This window comes from Neofelis nebulosa, chromosome 12, assembly GCF_028018385.1.
Source record: "Neofelis nebulosa isolate mNeoNeb1 chromosome 12, mNeoNeb1.pri, whole genome shotgun sequence".
Classification (NCBI taxonomy): domain Eukaryota; kingdom Metazoa; phylum Chordata; class Mammalia; order Carnivora; family Felidae; genus Neofelis; species Neofelis nebulosa.
Window position 1 is genome coordinate 45,768,359 of NC_080793.1, and position 17,733 is coordinate 45,786,091.

Here is a 17,733-nt window from a genome sequence, read left to right on the forward strand (position 1 = left end):
GCTTCATTATTGTACATAGAAAAAAAAACTGTTTTTTTTTTAGACCAACAAGGGGTCTTGGACTCTGGAATATTTGTGTTTCACCTAGAGATGCTGAAGCCAGACAAGAAAACTTAACAGCAGCAGATTGTGGGACAGAACAAAACCAGGAGCATGATGCTGTGGGTCATGGAGGCCATGAGACTATGCCAGGAACGGGGGCAAAAGAGTGTGCCAGATACTGCAGATAGTATAAGTAAGAAGCAAACACAGAGGCATCCATCAGATGTGTCATCACGGAGGCCATTGTTGACCCCAACAAGAGTGGTTTCAGTAGTGCAGGTTAAGAGGAAGATTGGGAAGTGACAGTGTAGACCCCAGAGGCACAATTATTAACCTTTTCACCACTTTTCTATTTAAGGAGCAACAACAAAAGGAAATGACAACTGAGTGGATACAGAATTAAGATGAACTTTTTTGTTGTGTTTTTTGTTTTTTAATGGTGGGAACGTTACAATTGAGAAGGAAAGGTTGAATGTCCTGGAGTAGATAAATAAAGGATCTATATTCTCCAAAGGAGCAGACAGGGACAAGAGGATGGAAGCCTGAACACATATGAAAAGGCTAGCCTTAAAATTAAGAAAGTAGGGACACTTCACTCTTTGTCAACAGAAAGAAAGAGACAGTACATGAAGAGATACAGGTGGGTGGCATATTTATTGAAGGAATTCTGAGGGCATTTCTTTTTCTCCAATTTTCTCAACAAAATGTAAAGCAAAGTCATCAGCTGAGACGAAATGTGGGGATTTATCTTATTACAAAAGGAATAAAGCAGTTGACCCTAATAAAGAGAGTTGCCTGAACCTGTTTTCAAGGTTGTGTACTACATTTTCCTTCCAAGTGAACCTGCTGCTATGTGATTCTAAATGAGGGGAGGATTATCTACAACCCAGATTCTGATAATTGTATGTCACTTCTTATACCATGGGGTTTATGAGTGGGTTGTAGGGGCTGGAAAATATACCAAACTATCACTTTACTCATGTTTTCCTTATTTTTTGAGATCAGTATTTAGAACAGTTCTGGAGGTAACTAAGATTATCCATACAACAGCAGGCTGAGGTTTAAAATAAAAGAGGCTAACATTTATGTTTCCCTGAAACAATGTTTATATAGAAATTTGGGGCGCCCGGGGGGCTCGGTCAGTTGAGCGTCTGACTTCCGCTCAGGTCATGATCTCACGGTTCATGAGTTCGAACCCCACGTCGGGCTCTGTGCTGACAGCTCGGAGTCTGGAGCCCACTTCAGATTCTGTGTCTCCCCCCTCTCTGCCCCTTCCCTGCTCATGCCCAGTGTCTCTCTGTCTCTCAATCATAAATCAATGTTTAAAAAAATTAATAAAAAAAAAAGAAATTGAACATAGGTTCTATTCCTGTCTGTGCAAATAAAAGATGTAAAAATATCACAGCTGGAGTAGCCCAGAGAAGTACCTCTATTTTATTTTTTTGGAGCTACAGAAAATCTGATATTAGAGGACAAATATGAAGGTCGGTACTTGAATCATGATTATCTTACATCACTGCAATTTATTTTTTAAGGTAATCTCATTTTTATGTGACAATTTCAAGCTGTATTATAACTTATGTACTAGAGTGGTCATTCTCTAGTTGGAACTTAAGGTAGCATTGGAGTTCTTACCTTGAGAACATTGATGAATCTTTAAAGATGAGAGGTTATAAGGAGAATTTAGACATACTACTTTAAAGACACAAAAACATTAATTTTGTCTTTTGGCAATAGCTCACACTTTTCTCTTTGATTAATTGGTGTTATGAATTTATCCTTTATCAGTTGATAATTAGAAACAATTTTTGGATGTCCAATTTCAATCTGTTCTGGAGCAACCCCTTTGTAACTTTTCTCTCTTTTAGTGTTGAGGGAGGGCTTTCTTAACAGGTGTTTCTATAATAAATTTATAGTATGTCCAATTTGGAGACCTATGAGACAATTGATCCCTGAACAGCAGAGGGACTTCTAGGTATAACATGATACATCTCAGACTCTAGAGTCAGGCAATCCTGAATTCTATCTTCCATCTCCACTGAGTTGTATGGTTTTGACTAGGTTACTTACCCTCTCTTAAACTATATTTTCTTTTGTTTAAAATGGGATAAATGAGTACCTTTAGAGATATTGTAAGGGTAAATTGAGAAGATGAATATTAAACATGTCTGCAAAGTATTGAACATATGTGTGCGATAGCAGTAATTAACGGCAGCAGCATTTTTGGAAAATAGCATATGTGGAATTTCTTCATGGAAGGAGTGGTTCCCAAATATTTAATTTCCTCATCTCTCTTGTTGATCTCTTCTTTAAAAAAAGTTTGTTTATTTTGAAAGAAAGATAGACAGAGACAGAGAAAGAGAGAGACAGTGAGTGAACCAGGGAGAGGCAGAGACAGAGGGAGAGAGAGAATCCCAAGTAGTCTTCTTGCTGTCAGCTCAGAGCCTGATGCGGGGCTTGAACTCACGAGCCTGTGACATCATGACCTGCTCCAAAATCATAAGTGCCTGAGCCAGCCAGGCATCCCTCTTGTAGGACTTTTAATTTTAATTATTAAAATGCAAATTTATTATGGGCAAATATAATTTGCATCATCTTTCTTCATACTTGATGCATGAAAATATGTTAATATATATGCAAGATATGAGCCATAATAGTAAAACTGACCTATGAACTCATCACTCAGTTTAAGAACTGAAATACAAGAACTGCTTTGTCAGTGAAGTGCTTCTTCACTGTCCCATCCTCCTGTCTCATGGTCTGGGGGAACTGCTATTTTGAGGTTTGGTTTTATCATTTTCCCTTTTAAAAATATACTTTTATCACAAATAAAGTATCACCAGTTTTTATTTGCCAAGACTTCAGAGTATGTTAGATACTCCCTCAGTTTCATCAGTTTGACCCATTGTAATGGATTTGGATTCTTTTAAGGTAGTTTGAACTTTTACCCAGAAATAATGACATTTTGTGGGTAATGCAGAAAACTAGAAGAGACAACAGCAAAGTTTTGTTATTTATTTGGGAAGTTCTAGTGAGTGCTATATTCGACCAAGTTGACCTTGAGGGACTCCAGAGAAAACACCCAGTCTGACTCCCTAGCTAGCCTCAAAATAATGTGGACTAGCTTTGTGTAAATCCAGAAAACAATCAACATTTTCCCCATAATTTATAGTAGGGTAGGAGGTTTATATGTCCATTTTTCTGGTGTCTTATTTTTGTTCTGGTGTCTGAAGCAAACAGAACATCTAAGATGCATTGTGGTCTTCCTACCCAAATCTTTTTCCGTTACAATTATTACATTTGTCCCCTCTTTTCTTTATCCCCCGTGTAATATATTACGCTCAATTGTGCTTTGTTAGTTGTAAAAAAAGGATACCAGAAGTATTCCCCTGTGTGAAACCTATTCATTGCTATCAGAGAGGAGTAGCCTACGTGCACTTATTGAATTTTTTTATTCTTTCCTCCACTGAATTATTTTATTTCATTAAGAAGGTTTGGGGGATAGCAACATAAAACTATGTACGATTCCAAATTAACAAATATAAATTTTCTTTTACCAATCATGTATTTTCATAGGAATATTGACTATGAGATAGGAGACCATATATCTTTTTGAGAAGGAGGAGTTTGAATTACAATTAATAGTCATAAAATATTATTTTATTATACATATAGGTAACAGTACAGATATTAAGGTGAATTTTAGTTGGCGGTATTAGTTATCAGTTTTTAGTTGACATCTGCTAAAAATGGAGATTCTGAATTCCATTTTTGCTTTTATGGTTCTGAGAGATTTTCTGAAATAATGTTCTGATTTATTTCTTCATAAAATTTTAGTTCTGGTTTTGAGTACTTTGGTGGTATTTTGGTAGCATTGCATCAGCATTGTTATATACATATCATTGTACATGGCATAACACTGTAGTTTTCTTTGTTTTATTTCTATGTGAATTTTGTTGTCTATACCAAAAAAAAATGCAAAATTGAGAATAAAATCTTTCTAGTTTTCCAGATTCCTTCAAAAAACAAATGTATACATGTGGCTTGTACAGGGATTATAGTGTGAACTTAATATTGTACCTATCTAATTATTTACCTATTATGGAAGTTGAACTTAGCCATCAGCCAAACGTAATTGGTTTAGTAATGCACCAAGCACTATATTAGTGTTAGGAGTCTTGCTACCAATAATCCAGCCAGGAGCTACTAGTAAAACACTTGTGAGAATATCTGTATTGGTTTTTCATTGCTGCTAACACATTTCTGAAGACTTGGTGGCTTAAAATAACACATAGTTGTTATCTTAATAGAGTTCTGGATGTTAGAAATATGGAATGTCCCCGTGGGCTACATTCAAGGTGGGAGAAGGGTTATGTTACTTCTGGAGGCTGTAGTGGAGAATCTGTTTCCTTGACTTTTCCAGCATTTGGAAATAGCCCAATCTTTTGATTCAAGGTGCCCTTCCACTTTTAAAGCCAGCAAGGGCCCAGTGGCCAGTGTACTCTTTCTCAGGCTGTTACTCTGATATTGACTTTCCTGTTTTCCTTTTTCACTTATAAAAACCCTTCTGATTACATTGGCCATGACAATCTCCTTATCTGTTATTCATAGTCTCCTTAAGGTCATTTGATTAGCTACCTTAATTCCCCCTTGCCATTTAATATATTTACACATTCCAGAGATGAAAACGTGCACATCTTTGGGATGCCATCCTTTTGCCTGTGACAAGTACTCCATCAGTCCAATTAGCTCCTGCCTAATTTTTAGACCTCCAAAGTAAAGAACTGAAAGTAGCATTTGTAGAATTGGAGTATAAAACATCTTTTTCATTATGCCTTACATACAAGTGCTGCAAAACTTTATTTTTGGTTGATATATTTGGATAATTATCCTTAGTTCTCCAGTTGATTTTGCATTTAAGTTAAAATAACATAGATTTAAGCTCTTAACCAAACATAAGAGTTCCAGTTTTAGAATTGTATTAATTTTAGAAACAAAGGACAGTAAGGGATACTTATGAATATTAATTAAGTAGGTTCTAAAATAAATTATAAGTGAATAAAATTCCAGAACCTAATGACTCAGCTTCTCTGTAAAACATATTAAACATGACAGCATGATTTGCCCCTATTGTGTTTTCTTTAAATCCTTCTGACCTTATTTATTTGGAGTTTCAGGGTCAAACAAAAAGTATTAGGTATTTGATTTGAGCATATGAATTTTTAACTTAAGGGTATCTGATTCCAACTCTGTCAGGAACCTCTGACCTTATAGCTTGAAATGATTTGATTTAGTCAGCAGACATGATGGTCACTGTTTCATGTATAAACAAAAGCCATTTTTTTTTGTCTTTCAAACTGGATTTAAAATTCACTGACATAGTAGAAATAGAATTTAGGCTGAATATCATGGTATAATTAACATTATATTTATGTTGTGATAAAAATTGTCCTTTACACTGATGCTGAGCCAAGACAGATTGCAGCATGCATTTCTAAAAGATTCCAGAGGCCCATCCTCTTGTTTATTTCAAGATCTCAGGATATGCCTTTGCCAACTCATTCGTTTGGGGAATCTTTTTGATGAGCCCTAAATGTATAAAGGCATAGGTCAATGAATTGTGATTGGTGAAGGAGCCTTTATTTTATGTATTGGACATAAATTGGGAACAAAAGCAATATAGTAAAATGTTCTTCTAATTTGTAAGCACAAAAAGAAACTTTGGAGCATCACTGGTCTGTATCCTCCCCAAGGCTATATTTCCTATGATTCCCGATCTGATAGTAACCTGACACTTGTATTTCTCAGTTCATCGTACAGCGTGAGATTTTAGGCACCCTCTTTTAAGACAAATTGTATGGCTAGCCACTGAGCTCCAAGCACCTGCTACTATATAGACTTTATGTACTTAATGAACATCATTTTACTGAGAAATAATTTCACATCTCTGTTTTAGAAGTGATATCTTTGGTCGTGAAATTAAACCTCCCACTGTACATGATTAACCAATCCAAACTTTTCAGAGAGGTGAAAAATATCCAGGATCTCTTTATATTGCGCATAAACTACATGATTGAGTTTTTACATTTTATTATCATTTAGCGTTCATTTTGTTTTACTTGGACTCAGAGGATTAAAAGCTAAACTTGATTGAATCTCAGCTCCACGTTTTTAAGATCTCTGATTTTCATTTCCTTGGAAATTAAATAGCAAATAGTAACACCTATCTCTCTAAATTATAATGACTAAAAAAGATAACATGTTTCATTATCTAACCTAATATCTTGTTCATAGCAGTTATGGGAGAAACCTTCTTTCCTTGGCTTTTATTTTGTGGTATATTCTCCTTCTCTCTTCTTTTTAGTTACTAGGGTGGTAAATCCTGTGTACTTTTTCAAGGTGCATTGTGTTGCTTTCTGCCTAGACCTTATGGTTGCATAAGATGAAAAATTGGTCGTTGACATTTATTGTGATGAAATAAAGGGTAAAAAGAAAAAAAGAGGTTTGAGGCTTTGAATATAAATATCCCAGAGGAGAAAGGAAAATTAGAGGTCCCCAATCCTTATAGGGCAATGAGATACATCCTCAGGATGGTAACTCTAGGATACACCCATCAAACCTAGAGAAATAAATAAAATAATTTCTTAAATCTTATTAATGGCTTGTTGAATAGCATTAGCCTACTTAGTAGATAATATTTCTACATTAGTCACGGGCTTTCCTCTTGAGAATTGGAATTTCCTTCCTTTTGATTCCTGTGCATCTCAGAAGGCCCTGCTGTTCTTGGTGAGAAATCTTTTACTGACACAGGCTCAGTGGGGATATTTGAGAGTAAAAAAAAAAATTAGATGGTTATAAAAAGATATGTGTACTTTTCTTATGTTATTACACCTGTATTAGCATACCTTAAGCTCCACTCACTTGTTAAGAAGAAAATTTTAGAAGAAAAACATCTTAGGTACCTCAAGGGTTATAGGTAAAGAATTACCCAAATTTAAGACACAGGTCACGAAACTCTAGTTGAAAGGTCACAAGCATACATTATTGCTTATTTGCTATAAAACGTAAGCTTCTTGGGGCACCTGGGTGGCTCAGTCGGTTAAGTGTCTGACTCTTGGTTTCATCTTAGGTCATGATCTCATGGTTCCTGTGTTCAAGCCCCTCATAGGTCTCCATGCTGGCGGTGTGGAGCCTGCTTGCTATTTCTCTTTCTCTGCCCCACCAAGCTTGCTCTCTCTCTCCCCACTCTCTCTCCCTCCCTCCCTTTCTCCCTCCCTCCCTCTCTCTCTTCCTCCCTCTCTCTCTTTCTCTCAAAGGAAATAAATAATTTTTTAAAAAATCAAAAGGAAATTTTAGTAGAAGACAACTAGCCATAATGCAGCTTTGTTTTGTGGGGGCTTGAGGAAGTAGATGCCTTATTTTTGTTTGGGAAGTAGACTAAGGCATTTAAAAAAGAGGCATTCCAACCTGAGCTTTTAAGGAAGAGTGATGGGATAGAGGAGGGAGATCGAAAAACATTTAGGCATAAGAAAAGACAATGGAGAGTGCAGAACTCTTGTGTGGAGAGGGTTTGGCAGAGGTTTGCCAAACATGTTAAGTCCAGGTAGAGATATCAAGGGGACCAGGGAAGAAGGGAGGTAAAAATTCAGGCTGAAGTTAGAGAGAGGACTCTAAGCTGGAAATACAAAAATCCGAGCCATCTGAAGAGAGTTGGTAATGGAAGTTTTATGATAGGACATAAAATGGGTTATAGAGAGAATGACAAGGACTAATGCAAGGATCCAGAGAACTTAGGAATGGCCTACACTGAAGAATTGAGAGGAATTGGGAGATAAGAAAGAAACAGAGAAAGACCAATCAGAGTAGTAGTAGACAGACTAGAGGAGTGTTCTCAGACCCTGAGGGGAGAAATGTTTTGAGGGTGGTCAACCTTGGATGTATCATGTTGCAGGAGGATCAAGAAATGTTTTGTCAATGAACAAATGTGTTTGAACTGGAGGTAGATATTTGCTATGTGCAAATATTGCCACTCCTACCCTTGGACTCTACTGACTGATAAAGTTAGTGATTGTAAATATCTTCTCATTGATTTGTATACCTTTGTCCATGTCATTTATGGTTACTTCAGAAAAGGGGAATCCAGACCATATGTATTCTTTTCAGTTTCATGTATCTTTGTACATACTTTCTCAAGTGCTTTGTACATGATTTTATATTCTGTTGTAACCATAGTTTTTCTTTGCACAAAAGATTTGCTAACAAGAGCTCTGATTTCTCAAGTGAACCCAAACATTTCTAATTAAATGTGTGTTTAGTATCTTTCAGAGAAAAATTCCTAATGCTTCCATTAGAATTAGTAAGCAGTACATGTCTACAATAATAACAATAGAGCTTGGTGACTTTTAATCTTTGGATAGAAAACTCCTTTTGATAATTAACTAAAAAAGTCTTGCAGAATGTGCTTTAATTTCCATAATACTGTTTTTGATAATGTGTTAAACTTAAAGGGAGTGATTAAGATATTTTTCCCAATAAGCATAAAGGAAAAGTCAGGAACAAAGTCTCTAAATTAAAATACTTAGTTTTTGCTATTTATTAATATTTTAGCTGATTCTCTAATTGCTTCTGTGTATATGTCATCCTTATCCAATTTAACTGTAAGATTGGGGGCCAACACTATTTTTATAACTTTTGTTTTGTTTTGTTTTAATTGGCCATGTAACAGCACAATATCCTATACATGAAGCACGATAGTAAACTGAATGTCTGTTGAATGGACCCAAAAGAATTTTCTACATTTATATGTCCCTCTGTTTCTTTTCATTTCTGTCATTAAACATAATTAGAGTCATCCCATCTCATTTTTTATGAGTTTTTATAGGAAAAACTCATAAATGGACTTGTTATAAAAAAGGATGCTTTCCATCATGTTATCAAAGAAATAAATATTTTGAACTTAAACCAGAGAAATTAGATAAAAATGGAATACTACAAGTTAGAGCAAAATTTGATACAGAAGAAGTATATCTGACATTGTAAAAGAAGTAAAAGGTCGAAACATTGCAAAGTAAGAGTGAGATATGAGAGCATGCTTTATTTTTTATTTTTCATACCTAACACATAACTCATTCTTTTTACCTCTGACAGTAACATTTGTGCAGAAAGGTCATTTTCATTAACCTTAGGTTGGTAATTTCCAGCCTCCCTGCCCAAAGGCATTGCTGTTATTTACAATTTTTCTTAGTCTATGCAAAACCAAACAACCATCAGTGTAAGGCTAATATATGTTAAATGCCTTAGGCACATTTCAATTAAGTATTAACAAAGATTGGAAAATTTCCAAAACATTTAGTGAATATTACTTTCAATCATTTTTATTAAAATTAATAGCAAGTTTTAAAAAGTATACCAGGGAGCTGAGGAATTGAATTCTTAACTTATAAAGGGCTACTTGTACTAATGTAGAAATAATTTTAGTACAATTCAGCTGCATATTACCTGGTCCCATTAAATCCTGAATTTTGTGTGGGTGGAGGATAGTAGTTATATGCAAATTAATTTTGTTTTAGTACTTTTATATAGTGACTTCTAATTTTAATGAGTATTTACTAGATACCAAAAATATTGAACTGATATGTGAACAAGCTGAAAACTACATTCATCCATCATTAATGGTATTTTCTCAAAGATGAACTTTGAGATAGATCAGTTTATAAAAGTAAGGACAAGAACTGTTCAAGCTAAAGATTACACAAATATAGAAACATTAAAATCATGATAAGATGAACCAATGACACAGAATTGTGTTTTTGAGAATTTTAAAAAAGTACAAATAAAGACTGAATTAAATGGAATATATTATAAAAATATCAAAATAAATCAGAAATTATAATGGCCCAAATTTACCTCTCAAAATAGTATTATATAGAATATGAACTTTAAAAGAAAACAAAAGCCATTGGCCTTCTCACTTAGTAACCCTTTGTTTTATTTTAAAATAAAAGGTCTCTAGCTATGTACCAGCCTACAAAACTATGGGTATTACACACATTTAAAAAAAGTGGTATTTTATCAGATTTAGTCTATAATATCTATAATCTTTCTGCCTGTTGACTTGGACGTCCATGCTCTGTCTACCTTTGCTCCATCCTGTTCCCTCTGACCAACGTAAGGAAATTACTTCCAAAATTGCCACCACTCTCCTGAGTCATCAATGTTTCCCTTTCAACTGAGCCTCTTAGTGGCAAACAGATTCTAGGAGACCCCCGACTCTCCCCCACGCCTGTTAGTCAAGCCCTGTGGAATTCCCTCCCTTGAGTGAGTGTGAGTGGTCCTTGTTCCTTGTTCCTTCTAGCCAATAAAATATGGCAAGAGTGAAGGGATTTTGCAGATGCATTAAGGTCCCAAAGCAGTTGATTTTGAGTTAATCAAGAAGTTTATCCAGGGATTGATGTAATCAGCCAAAGACCCTGTAGAGAGAGTGGGGCCTCCCTGAGGGCAGAGAGTTTCCTCGCTGGCTTCAGGAAGTTCAGGAAGTAAGCAGCCATGCTGAAATGAAAAAAAAAAAAAAATATATATATATATATAATATTTTATTTATATATTTATATATAATATATATATAAACATAATAAATATTATGTATAATATTTATTATATATGTTATATATATTATAATATATATTATATTATATATATAATATTATATATAATATTATGTAATATGTATGAGATATATATAGAATTTTGAAGTTTAGGTACTAATTTTTCAGCCTTTTAAAGATATTACCCATAAACACTAATTTTCCTTCATTTCTTCCATTCAAGTTAATGCTATATAAAGAACGGACATGAACAAGTTAAGGATTTTGAATAGAGTATTGCTGGAATAGGGGCACCTGGGTGGTTCAGTCAGTTAAGCATCTGACTGACTCAGGTCATGATCTCATTGTTTGTGAGTTCGAGCCCCACATTGGGCTCTGTGCTTAGAGCTCAGAGCCTGGAGCCTGCTTAGGATTTTGTGTCTCCCTCTTTCTCTGCCCGTCCCTTGCTCATGTTCTCTTTCTCTCTCTCTCAAAAATAAATAAACATTAAAAAAAAAGTATTGCTGGAATAGTCGCAGCATTTTTGTTATTCTTTTTCCTTGCTTTATTTTTTTAAATTTTAACCCCAGCATAGTTAACACACACTGTTATATTATTTTCAGGTATACATACAGTGATTCAACAATTCTAATAAATCAGTGCTTGTCAAGACAAGTTGTTTACCTGTTTCATCCATTCCTCCACCCATTTCCTCTCTGATAACCATCTGTTTGTTTTCTATAGTTAAGAGCCTATTTCACGAGTGAAATAATAATGTATTTGTCTTCCTCTGACTGATTTATCTCACTTAGCAATACTCTCCCCCTCCACCCATGTTGTTGCAAATGATTTCATTTGCAAGATTTATTCTTTTTTATTGCTGCATAATATTCCTGTGTGTGTGTGTGTGTGTGTGTGTGTGTGTGTATCACTTCTTTATCCATTAATCTATGAATGGACACTGGGCTATTTGCATAATTAGGCTATAGTAAATAATGCTGCAATAAACATAGATGTGCATATATCCCTTCAAATTAGTGTTTTTGTGTTCTTTGGGTAAATCTCCAGTAGCGTGATTACTGGGTCAAAAAATAGTTCTATTATTAATTTTTTGAGGAACTTCAATACTGTCCTCCACATTGGCTGCACCAGTTTGCATTCCCACCAACAGTACAGGAGGGTCCCTATTTCTCCACATCCTCACCAACACTTGCTGTTTCTTGTGTTTTTGATTTTAGCCATTGTGACAGATGTGAGGTGATATCTCATTGTGGTTTTGATTTGTATTTCCCTGATGATGAGTGATGTTGAGCATCTTTTCATGTGACTATTGGCCATTTGTATGTCATCTTTGGAGAAATGTTTGTTCATGTCTTCTTCCCGTTTTTAAACTGGATTATTTTTGGAGAGGTGTTGAGTTGTATCAGTTATATAATTTGGATACTGAACCTTTATCAGATATGCCATTTGTAACTATCTTTTTCCATTCAGTAGGTTGTCCTTTAGTTTTGTTGATTGTTTCCTTTGCTCTGCGGATGCTTTTTATTTTGATGTAGTCCCAATGGTTCACTTTTGCTTTCATTTCCCTTGCCTCAGGAGACTACTTAGAAAAGTATTGGTATGGCTGATATCAGAGAAATTATTGCCTATGCTCTATTTTAGGATGTTTACAGTTTCAGGTCTCATATTTAGGTCCTTAATCCATAATTTTCTATATGGCTTAAGAAAGTGGTACAGTTTCATTCTTCTGCATGTAGCTTACCAGTTGTCCCAACACCATTTGTTGAAATCACCGTCTTTTTCCCATTGGATATTCTTTCCTTCTTTGTCAAAGATTTACTGACCATTAAATCATGGGTTTGCTTCTGGGCTTTCTACCCTGTTTCATTGATCTATATGTCTGTTTTTCTGACAGTACCATACTGTTTTGATTACTACAACTTTGTAGTATAACTTAAAATCTGGAATTGTGATACTTCCAGCTTTGTTTTTCTTTTTCAAGAACTCTTTGGCTATTCGAAGTCTTTTGTGGTTCCATATAATTTGTAGGATTTTTTGTTCTAGTTCTGTGAACAGTGCTGTTGGCATTTTGATAGGTATTACAATGAAATCTGTAGATTGCACTGGGTAGTATTTTTGGTGCAATAGTCAATGGGATTTTTTTCTTAATGTCTCTTTTTGCTGATTCATTATTAGTGCATAGAAATGCAATGGATTTGTGTATATTGATTTTGTATCCTGCAACCTTACTACATTTATTTATCAGTTCTAGGAGTTTTTTGGTGGAGTCTTTAGGGTTTTCAACATATAATATGACACCTGCAAATAGTGAAAGTTTTACCTCTTCCTTACCAATGTGTATGTTTCTTATTCCTTTTTGTTGTCTGAATGCTGTGACTAGGGCTTCCGCTGCCATGTTGAATAAACGTGTTGAGAGTAGACTTGTGTGTCTAGTTCTTAACCTTAGGGGAAAAACTCTCAGTTTCTCCCAATTGAGTATGATGTTAGCTGTGGGTTTTTCACACATGGCCTTTATTATGTTGAGGTATTTTCCTGCTAAACATACTTTATTGAGGGATTTCATCATGACTGAATGTTGTACTTTGTCAAATGCTTCTTTTGCATCTATTGAAAGGATCATATGGATTTTATCTTTCTCCTTTTGTGATAAATCACCTTGATTTATTTGAGAATATCAAACCACCCTTGCATTTAGGGAATAAATCCCACTTGACCCTGGTGAATGAATTTTTTTAATATATTGTTGGATTTAGTTTGCTAAAATTTTGTTTAGGATTTTTGCATCTATGTTTATCAGAGATACTGACTTGTCTCTCTTTCTCTTTCTTTCTTTCTTTCTTTTTGTAGTGTCTTTATCTGGTTTTGGTATAAGGGTAATGCAGACCTCATAGAATGAGTTTGGAACCTTTCCTTCTTCTTCTATTTTTTCGAAATATTTTGAGAAGAATAGTTATTAACTGTAAATGTTTGGTAAAATTTACCTGTGAAGCCATCTGTTCCTGGACTTTTGTTTGTTGGGAATTTTTTGATTACTAGTTCAATTTCATTGCTGGTAATTGGTCTGTTCAAATTTTCTGTTTCTTCTTGATTCAATTTTAGGAGGTTATATGTTTCTAAGAATTTATCCATTTCTTCTGGGTTGTCCATTTTGTTGGCATATAATTTTTCATAATATTCTCTTATAATCCTTTTATTTCTCTGGTGTTTATTATTTCTTCTCTTTCATTTGTGATTTTGTTTATTTGGGCCCTCTCCCTCTTTTTCTTGATGACTCTGGATAAAGGTTTATCACTTTTGTTGATCTTTTCAGACATTCAGCTCCTGATCTCACTGATCTGGTCTATAGGTATTTTTAGTTTCTCCTTCATTTATTTCTACTATAATATTTATTATTTACTTCTTTCTGCTGGTTTTGGGTTTATTTTCTTCTTTTTCTACCTCCTCTATGTGTAAGCTTAGGTTTTTTATTTGAGATTTTTCTTGCTTCTTGAGATGGGCTTGTACTGCTATAAACTTTCACTCTTGAACCGTTGTGTTGGTTTTCATTTATATCCCTGTATTTTTAAAATTTATTCTTTGATTTCTTGGTTGACCTGTTTATCGTTTAGTAGCATGTTATTTAACCCGCATGTATTTGTGCTCTTTGCAAGTTTTTTTTGTGATTTATTGATAATTGTATAGCATTGTGGGCTGAAAAGATGCATATTATGACATTGATCTTTCTGAATTAGTTGAGACTTATTTTGTGGCCTAATATGTGATCCATTCTGAAGAATTTTCCATGTGCACTTGACAACAATGTGTATTCTGCTGTTTTAGGTTGCAGTGTTCAGAATATATCTGTTAGATCCACCTGGTACAATGTGTCATTCAAGGCTACTGTTTACTTGTTGATTTTCTGTTTGAATCATCTGTCCATTGATGTAAGTGGATATCACTACTATTGCTGTATAACTATCAATTTTTCCTTTATGTTTGTTGACAGATGCTTTATGTATTTGGGTGCTCCCATATTGGATGCATAGATATTTACAATTATATCTTCTTGTTGGATTGTTCCCTTTATGACTCTATAGTGTTCTTCTTTATCTCTTTGATTTAAAGTCTGTTTTGTCCAATGTAAGTATTGCTACTCCAGCTTTCTTTTGACATCCATTTTCATTAAAATGCTTTTCCATCCCTTCACTTTTAGTCTGCATGTGTCTTTAGGTCTCAAATGAATCTCTTGTAGGCAGCATATAGATGGGCCTTGTTTTTTATCCATTCTGTAATCCTGTGTCTTCTTTTTAAAATTTTGGGGACACTTGGTTGGCTCAGTCGGTTAAGCGGCCATGATGATCTCACAGTTCATGAATTCAAGCCCTGCGTTGGGCTCTCTGCTGACAGCTCAGAAACTGGAGCTTGCTTCAGATTCTGTGTTTCCTTCTCTCTCTGCTCCTCCTCTGCTCACACTCTGTCTCCCTCTCTCAAAAATAAATAAACATTTAAAAAATGTTTTAAATTTTAAATATTTATTTTTGAGGGAGAGAAAGAGAGAGAGAAAGAGCATGTGAGCTTGAGTTGGGGAGGGGCACAGAAAGAGGGAGACAGAGGATCTGAAGCAGACTCTGTGCTGCCAGAACAGAACTCAATGCAGGGTTTGAATACACGAACTGTGATATCATGACCTGAGCTGAAGCCCGACATTTAACTGACTGAGCCACCCAGGCACTCCTTTTTAAATGTTTATTTAATTATTTTGAGAAAGAGAGAGCGAGAGAGAGCGCGAATGCGTGTGAGCAGGGGAAGAGCAGAGAGAGACCAAGAGAGAGAATTTGGAGCAGGATCCATGATGGCAGCACAGAGCCCAATGCAGGGCTCGATCTCACAAACTGCAAGATGATAACCTGAGCTGAAATTGAGAGTTGGATGCTCAACTGAGTCACCCAGGTGCCTCACCCGTGTCTTTTAATTGGAGAGTTTAGTGTATTTACACTGAAAGTAATTATTGATAGATGTGTGCTTATTTTGTTTTATGGTTGTTTTTGTAGTTCTTCTCTGTCCTTTTCTCACTCTGCTCTCTCATGATTAGTTGGCTTTCTTTAGCATTATAATTGGATTCTCTTATTTTTATTGTTTGGATATCTTTTACTGGTTTTGATTTGTGTTTACCATTTAGTTCTTATATAACGTCTTCTGCATATAGCAGTCTATATTAAGTTGATGGTCATTTAAGTTTGAACCTATTTTTACTCCTCTCCCCACACAAATTTAGGTATATGGTATCATACTTTATATACTTTGATTTTGTGAGTCCTTTGATATTTACAGATATAATTACTTTACTGCCTTTGTGTTTCCTACTTTTCTTACTCCTATATATAGTCTTTCCTTTCTACTCAGATAGTCCTCTTTAACATTTCTTGTGAGGCCGTTTTAGTTGTCATAAATTTCTTTAGCATTTGTTTGTTTGAGAAATTCTTTATCTCTTCTATTCTGAATGCTAGCCTTGCTGGTTAGAGTATTCTTGGCTGCATATTTTTGACTTTCTTCTTTTTCAATATATCATGACACTCCCTTCTAGCCTGCAAAATTTCTACTAAAAGATCAGTTGATAGCCTTATAGATGTAACTGTCTTCTTTTCTCTTGCTGCTTTTAAAATTCTCTTATTATCAGTATTTTTTGCCATTTTGATTGCTATATATCTTGATGTGGACCTCCCTGGATTGATTTTGTAAGGGCCTCTTTATGCATCCTGGATCTGAATTTCTCTTTTCTTCCCCAAATTCAGAAAGGTTTTGGCCATATACTCAAGTGAATTTTCTGCCTTCTTTTTTCTCTCTTCTCCTTCTGGGGTCCCTATAATGTGAATGTTATTATTCTTGATGGTGTTGCTGTGTTTCCTAAGTCTGTTTTAATTTTATATTATTTTCTCTCTTACCTTCTCAGCTTGATCGCTTTCCACTATATTTTTTTTTAAATTTTTTTTAACATTTATTTATTTTTGAGACAGAGAGAGACAGAGCATGGACGGGGGAGGGTCAGAGAGAGAGGGAGACACAGAATCTGAAACAGGCTCCAGGCTCTGAGCTGTCAGCACAGAGCCGGACGCGGGGCTCGAACTCACGGACCCCGAGATCATGACCTGAGCCGAAGTCGGACGCTTAACCGACTGAGCCATCCAGGTGCCCCTCCACTATTCTATCCTCCAGGTTGTTGATCCATTCATTCTTGTGCTCTCTCTAGTCTGCTATTATCCTATCTAGTGTGTGTGTGTGTGTGTGTGTGTGTGTGTGTGATTTATTGAGTCTTTCATCTCTATTTTTTTTAGGTTTTATATCTCTTTAAGGGGCTCAGTGAGGTCCTCTTCTCGTTTCTCAAGTCTAGTGAGTACTTTATGATTACTAATTTAAATTCTCTGTTAGGCATATGACTTACCTCTGTGGGTTTTTTTTAAGCTCTCTCTGTTATTTTATTCTGTTCTTTCTTTTGGGACATGTTCCTTTGTCTCCTCATTTTGGCCAGCTCTCCTTTTCTCTGTATTAGGAACTTGAGCTATGTCTCCTCTCTTAAAAGTATCGGCCTTTTGAAGAAGAAGTCCTGCAGTGCCCTGCAGTGCCCTGCAGTTCAATGTCTCCTGTTCCCTAGAACCTGGTGCTTCAGGGGATTCTTCTGGGCTTAGCCACTTTTCCCTTCAGTGAAGTTTTGTGCAATGGCTTTCTTTACTTGTGGGCAGTGTTTGGTCCCTGTACTTTATTAGTGGGTCAGTCTGGACAACCTTGAGCTTTAATTAAGTCAGACAATGCGTTTGCCACAGAGGCAGTATCACTGAACTTCAACGATCTTTCCCTTTGTTGTGCCCTGAGAAGCTTTCATTGGTGGCTGAGACCTGCAGTCAGTCCAGCAGTCTGCCCCCAACCCACTGCTGGGCCATAGTCTGACTGGTGTGTATGGTAATCATTCTCTTTCCCTGGGGCAGGAGTCTCTTTAGACATAGTTTTAGACCCTGCTGGGGCTGCTTGCACACTGCAAAACTTGTGGTACCACTTTGGACGGACTCTAGTCAAGAGTGTATTTGAGGGATTGAATCCACAAAGTATGTGGGGA